Source organism: Cryptotermes secundus, unplaced genomic scaffold, assembly GCF_002891405.2.
Source record: "Cryptotermes secundus unplaced genomic scaffold, Csec_1.0 scaffold603, whole genome shotgun sequence".
In the NCBI taxonomy this organism is placed as follows: domain Eukaryota; kingdom Metazoa; phylum Arthropoda; class Insecta; order Blattodea; family Kalotermitidae; genus Cryptotermes; species Cryptotermes secundus.
Window position 1 is genome coordinate 1,215,947 of NW_019721770.1, and position 7,215 is coordinate 1,223,161.

At 44.0% G+C, this 7,215-nt stretch overlaps 1 protein-coding gene across 9 annotated transcripts in view; it reads right to left on the reverse strand.

Moving 5' to 3' along the window:
- The window catches only part of LOC111875739 (sialin), a 117,094-nt gene that overhangs the window by 41,486 nt on the left and 68,393 nt on the right, over positions 1-7,215 (reverse strand). Inside the window, exon 2 of one of the 9 annotated variants that reach the window (XM_033750192.1) lies at positions 5,639-5,876. The exons of the other annotated variants lie outside the window; for them this stretch is intronic. The gene's annotated coding sequence lies outside the window, so the exon portion shown is untranslated. The remainder of the gene's footprint in view (positions 1-5,638; positions 5,877-7,215) is intronic. 9 annotated transcript variants of the gene reach the window in all.

A 7,215-nucleotide genomic window follows, 5' to 3' on the forward strand; every position in this document is an offset into this window, starting at 1 on the left:
TTGAATTCAAAGTTATGTTACGATCAACGGTCGGCCAGTCTGTTTTGGAATACGGCACCCATCTGGGGCTTACGACCAGATTTTTATTACTATCAGACAGTTACGGGTTTGTTGATTTGGGGCGCTCTCTGATGAGAGGACGGGTCTGTCGTTTAAAATTTCTGCTGGCCCTCGCCAGTGTAGTTATTCGCGTTTCCGAGGCCCTTGGGACTCGCGACCATATTTTACTGTCTCAGATTCGGAACTTACCCCCCTTCCACGCAGGATGACTTGAATTCACGAATGAACTCTCTTCTATAAGTTCGGGAGGATCGAATAGAAGCTACTGGTCTACTGTAGTTGTAGTGGAAACGCCCGGTGATCCCGAGATTACCGTATCCATGGAAATCTTTGCTGAAGCTTTTGAATGAATTTTCGAGAGCCGTTGCCTAGCAAACGGACTTATGTGTTCGTTGCTATTCCGGCGTTGAGGCAGTGTTTACATAAACGTTGCCTAGCAAACGATGGTTGGAGCATTTGATACAGGCCCTCTGTACAAACGCTACAATATTATCCAACATTTTTAAGTGTGGATAATGTGCCTGAAGATGGTCATAAATTAGATGAGATCAACAAACGTTTTCAACGTTAATCCTGGGAGCCAAGGTTCCTCTATATTTTTTTTTAAATATTGAGGGGGGGGGGACAAGTAGTAATCAGACCCCTCTTCTCGCTGTAGAGGTGGCTCCATCTGAAAAAAACAAATCTTGGAAAGAACGAAAATATGGTCATCGAGTCCCGATGGGAAACGAAATCAAGTTCTACTGTGTTCTCAGAGTCAGAGTTACTTTACGACTGGCTGTTTACTACCAATCAGTTCGTCTTGGCGCCAAGCCCTTGAGACCCACGACCATAAGTTTTATTTTCCAAGTCAACACTTGCGGTTGTAGACCTTATGTAACATCCTCTCAGACGAGAGGATGGGTCTGTCGTTTATAATTGCTGCTGGTCCTCGTCAGCGCAGACATTCTCATGTCCGAGTCCCGCATGACTCATGACTATATTTTACTGTCTCAGATTCGAGACTCCTCCAACCTGAAGGGCCAGGTTCCCGTATTCATATCCCCCAGAAACAGGGTAGCCTGGTTATACCTCCAGGTACTGGGTTCCCTTTTCGTCGCCTCCTACGACTCGCAGGGGTCTTATAAGAGTCAGAGTTAGAGGCAAGTTACTTCACTGCCATTTACCGCAAATCAGTTCATCTTGGCGACAAGCCCCTTGAGACCCACGACCATAAGTTTTATTTTCCAATTCAACACTTGCGGTTGTAGTCCTTATGTAACATCCTCTCCGACGAGAGGATGGGTCTGTAGTTTACAATTGCTGCTGGTCCTCACTAGCGCAGTCATTCTCAGGTCCGTGTCCAGCGGGACTGATCACATTTTAGTGTCTCAGATTCGAGATTCCCCAACCTGAAGGGCCAGGTCCCCATATTTATATCCCCCCAGAAACAGGGTGCCCGGTTATAACGCCAGGCACTGGTTCCCTTTTCATCGCCTCCTATGCCTCGCAGGGCTACGGCGGAGGTATTAGACCCCGCCTCAACACGGATTTACTACGTCGGCGAAGACCAGCAAGCCGAAACACTACACGTGCTTTCCCATATATATGATTTACCTCGATTACGTTACCCCGGAAACAAAATCGATTGCTGAACGCTGAGTACACAAGTTATGACATGTAGGCGTTGCATAACCATCGTTGTTCAATTTTTCATAGTCCTTAGGGATTACAGCCTTTAACTACACTGAAATAAATAATTTAGGAAATTATGCAGCCCCTAAACACCGCACAAGAACAAATCGCCCAACCGTTCATGCCATTCTCGAGAATACGACATTCTTGAGGATATCACCCAGAAGTTTTATTTACGGAGATGGTTTCTCTGAATTACTTAAATTTAAACGTTATCGTTACAGCCGTGTTCAATCAAATCGCCATTCACGATTTTGTTTCTTGGAGCCCATTTGAAGGGCTCCTATTTTCTGGAGCTAAATGTTCACATTCACCGGACAGCCTATAATGAATAACGTTTTAATTACCAGATGCTAATAAAATCCGTCCAACCATTCATACGGTAGCGAGGTGCACAGCCATACAGAGGCGCGCACGGTGTACACGTACACAGACCAACAATGGACAGGGGCCATACGTACGTACGTCTGTTTTCCTGAGGACATCATCAATGCGCAGGGCATGTAGCACGAATGGGGGAGACGAGGAATGGATATAGGATATTGGTGGAAATGCCATAAGGAAAAAGACCACTGGGAAGACCAAGGCGTAAGTGGGTGGACAATATTAAAATGGATCTTAGAGAGACGGGATGGGATGGATTGCATTGAGCTGGCTCAGGATAGGGACCGGTGGCTCTTATGAACACGGTAATGAACCTCTGGGTTCCATAAAATGCTGGGAAATTCTTGAGTAGCTGCAGATTTGGCTTCTCCTCAAGAAGGGCTCAGCTCCATAAGTATCATCCATGCAGTTTTATTTAGAAACATGGCTTCCATAAATTACTGAAGTTTAATCAAAATCATTCGAGTATTTTTTTTTTCAAGGATATCGCTGTTTTGTGTTCTAGTGCCCATGTGAAGGGCCCCTATTTTTGGAACTGGAGTTTTCGGATTCATCGGGCACTAACCCATGACAGATACATAATTCATTACAGAGCATGAATTAAATCCGTCCACTCACTCAGGCGCTAGCGACGGTCACACACGCATACAGACATACAGCGTGCCAGAAACCACTCTACTGCAATCGAGTGGGCTGATCGTGTAAATCCGTCCATATTTCGATACAGGCTTTTATGATCACAGCACTTTCTCATATATGAGTATACTACATACGGGAGGGAGTAAAATTGGTTCCAAAAGCATTTCCTTGGTAACGAAATCGACTGTTCAGTAGACCATTTAGTGGTCACTGATTAATCAAGCTAGAACATGGAAGGTTCTCGTAACAATTAGTTGCTTTATTACTTCATTTACGTCAGAAGGATCTCAGTCTGTCATTACGTAATAAATGACTGGCCTTGAATATGTTACCTTGGAAAGGAAATTGTTGTTCAGTAGATCATTGTCAGTCGCTGATTATACAGTTCACAACATGCATATATTGCGTGAACTTCTGCACACCTAGTGCGCGTACTGTTACTTTCTTCAACGTATCATATATGTAATTTCATTTGAGGCCATGGTCTCCACAATTTATTGAAATATAATCAAAATCGTTTGAGCAGTTTTCGAGAAAAAATCGTTGTTTGTTTTTGGGGGCATACCTGAAGAAACCATTTTCTAGCTAGAATGTTATATTCATCGAGCACCGAGTCATGATGGACAAACTGACCACAGAAACAGCCACTGCTAGGCAACCGCTGTGTAAGCAAGCAACAATACCACAGCTACCGATAAGCAATGTATGCATGCAACAATGGAGTAACTACTGGAAGGTGTTTTATATACTGTCAGCGCCAACAGTGATGTCATGCAACAATAGGGAACTTTAAGAAGCCTGTGTCTTATGCGGCTCATGCCCAGGCTACATAAGGAGCCAAAAATAAAATCCACAGGAATATAGGGTCCCTGCGGCCATACTCCAAAACCGACAGCAAACAACAGGCCAGTCAATTCGGGCCCCTAATGAAAACAGTTACCTGGACAAAATGTTGAAAATAGTAGTAACGGTAGTACAGCAGATTATGACAAAGTTTAATGGTGGTGTGTGAGGGGAGGCTAAAAGAGTGACCATTACAAAAATGGTCTTAATCTCACGGAGCAAAATGGCCACTAGAGTTCATGGACCCTTCAAAGTCATAGCATTTAATGCGAATGGCACTGATGTACGGAACTTGACTGACAGGCTTTGTATATATTGTATACAGGATGTTTCACGACTTTAGGGCATAACTGCAGGAGGTGATTTCCTAGGTCTTTGTGATCAAAAAAGTTCATATAAACATGAGTCCGATTTTGGATGGTTACGGAGTTATGACCCTTTTTTTCATTCCCGTACACGCCCTCATATGAACCGCGTCTGTCAGCTGGCAGGTCGCTATTTTTAGCCAGCTACAGACAGAGCGTTCTCGTTATCTCGACACTTGATAGCTACCTAAGGCAGGGTGGGTTGGTATGTCCGGCGCGGTTCACAACCGAGCGGCAGCCTGTGTTGCGGCCGGCGGTGGCATTTTCGAAAATAAGCTTTAACCACCAATAAATTCAAATTAAAGGTAATTTCACGAAGTTAACTTTACATTCATACTTTAAATGTATCATGTATTATGCTGGTTTGTTATTTTGTTCCGTTTATTGTCAGTAATCGTTACCTTCTCTTCTGAGTTTAAAACGGTCATACCTCCGTAACCGTCCAAAATCGGACACATGTTTATATGAACTTTTTTGATCACAAAGACCTAGGAAATCACCTCCTGCAGTTATGCCCTAAAGTCGTGAAACATCCTGTATACATTTAACAACATGTAAAATATAAACTGTACCTACTGACAACAGACATTATTACTGACTCTGGCAATAGAGAGACCCGCCCTCTTGTCAAAGAGAGAGCCCCACATAAACAAACCTGCAACTGTCTGACAGTAATAAAGATCCGGTCTTAAGCCCCAGATGGGTGCTTTATTCCAAGATGGAGTACCCGACTGACGGTCGGTAATAACATAAGCTTGAACCTGACTTATAAAGACACCTTCCTCCAGACACGACAACGGAAGATATTTCCAAAAGCCTTGAAAACTTAACGCTCAACGTCATGAAGGTGAGGCAAATGATGGACACTCGAACAGAACGCAGGGGACAAACCCACGCGGAAACCCTCCTGCTATTCGTTGTTGCCTTAACAAGAAATATAAATTCCCAACAGACATACACGCTCAATGTCCTTAACTATATTATTATTAAGGTAGAGTTATTAAGAGCTCAAACTGGCCTGACGCAGTTCTACAAATGCCAAAACTTTGCCATGTCTCGGCCAGCTGCAAGCAACCCCCACGATGTTTGTGATGCGGTGATGATAACCTGCAAAGAGTATGTCCTGAGAAGACGAATGCAGAATCTACGACAGCTCCAGCAACTGAACCTTGGTAGGACAAAAGCATCATCCAGAATCATACTGAGGCTGTAGCCATGCGAGAGAACTGCAAAGAAGTGCACAACAAGCCCCAAAGGGATCCTCTGGGAGAGCGTTCTTCTCTAAGTTCATCTCACCAGAGCACCCCTACGCAGCTGCATTGCGCTTAGACACACAACACCAGCAACCACAGGCACCGAAGACAGGCGGGAAAAGCGTGCTGCATCCCGTGTAGCAGCATCTGCCACAACAGGAAATTCAGTGAACAGGTCTAAGAGTACAGGCTCACAGTTCAAGTAACAATGACACGTTAAAAGTCGACAGTGTAGTGCAACAGATCATCACAAAGCTCAATGAAGCTGTGTCAGAAAAGGACAAAACAATGGTCATTACAAAAATGGTACTTAATGAAATAGAATGGCTGCAAGAGTCAATAGGCCGCTCAAAGTCTTAACATTTAATACAAATGATATTTGAAGGCAGCGATATAACAGTAAACACATGCAAAACTTACATATAGAAGTGGCTCTGCTCTCAGAGAAATATTTCAAACCACACGAGACGTTCTTTATTCCAAATTATCATTTTTATCGGACTGACCACTACCCGGGAAAGAAAAGAGAAACTGCCGTTGCAGTAAGAAAAGGCATTCCCCACAACCATATATACACCTGCCTCCGTTTGTGTCAATAGAAGCCACAGAGGTTTGCAGACCGAGTGGTAATGTCCAGCGGTCAGTCACCATGTCAAGCCTGGAATGATATAGAGATCGCTGAGCTCTTTATGCTTTAAACGTAAGACGCTATTAGCAGGAGATCAGAATGCTAAACATCCATATCGGAATAGTGTAGTTCCCAACCCTTCAGGAGCGAAATTAATGAATTTATTGCAACCAAATGAGTGAAATTTCAGCACGATGTCCCACTCATCACTCTCCTGCGGGAAATGGTGACGCGCTCGATATTTCTGTGTTCAAGAATGTCCAACTGCCAGAAGTCATTTCCTCTGATATTCTGCACTCTGATCACCTACCAGTTTTTATCATATTGGAACTATGAATCTTTCGGGCCCGGTTGAAAAATTGACAGATTGGGAGCGGGTTCAAAGCCTAGCAGCCGAATCGTAAACATGTTGTTAGGGTGCTTGAACTGGGCTCCTGCACTTCAAGATGATGAACAATGCAACTCAATGAATCCTTTTTAATACTAGTGGGTTGGGACTAAGTCCCTTGTACTGCGGCCACTTCTGGCCTATTGTACCAGCTCCAGATTGATAGGTGAGGAGCAATTAAACAACCTGAGCCATTCACTGCACTACTTCAACTGAACTTTTGCTATCGGCTACAGACGACGCTAATGCCACCTGACGCACATCTTTCATGTTACAGCAGTGCTGCCACTACATTTTATCCAACCCTTGTATTATTTTCTCCATCACAATGCGTTATCACATGCACTATGTATGTGACACTGAAAAGCTGGGTTATAACACGGGCCTTCCATGCGGTTGCTTCTTTCGCTTGTCCTGCTGAAAAGCATGGAAAATCTGCATCTATTGTACCATGAAAAAGGATTTTAAGAAGTAGGGTTGAAATAGATATGATTACTGAATTGCAAACATGAAGTCCAACTTAAATTTACTGGTCAAGTAATAAAATCTTGTGTAACCGTACTTCCCTCGTCAAAATTATATAATTAAGAGTAAGAACTATGTATGCATTGTTTAATACCGTGAGAGACGCTCCATCGGCGAGGTACCATCCCCGGACCTTCTAAGTGTAATTCCGCTATTGTCCTCCTTAGGCTAAGGGTGCCGCTATTGTCCCTAAAGCCACCTGTTTACGCCCAGTAGCTCATAAACCCATGACCTGACCGTGCGAGACCAGCCGGGAGGGGTATTGGATTACTTGAAGACCGACAGAGGTTTATGGGCATCTGGAAAAATACGAATGTCGGGCAGGTGTCGGGCTCGACACTTGGCTCTCCCCTTTTATGTTCTTGTTTTTCGGATGCCAACTGGGGGACTTGTAAAGAGAGGGGGTCGGCTATAGGGAGCGGAGGATGACAGTAGTTGGAATGTAGATAGAGTGGA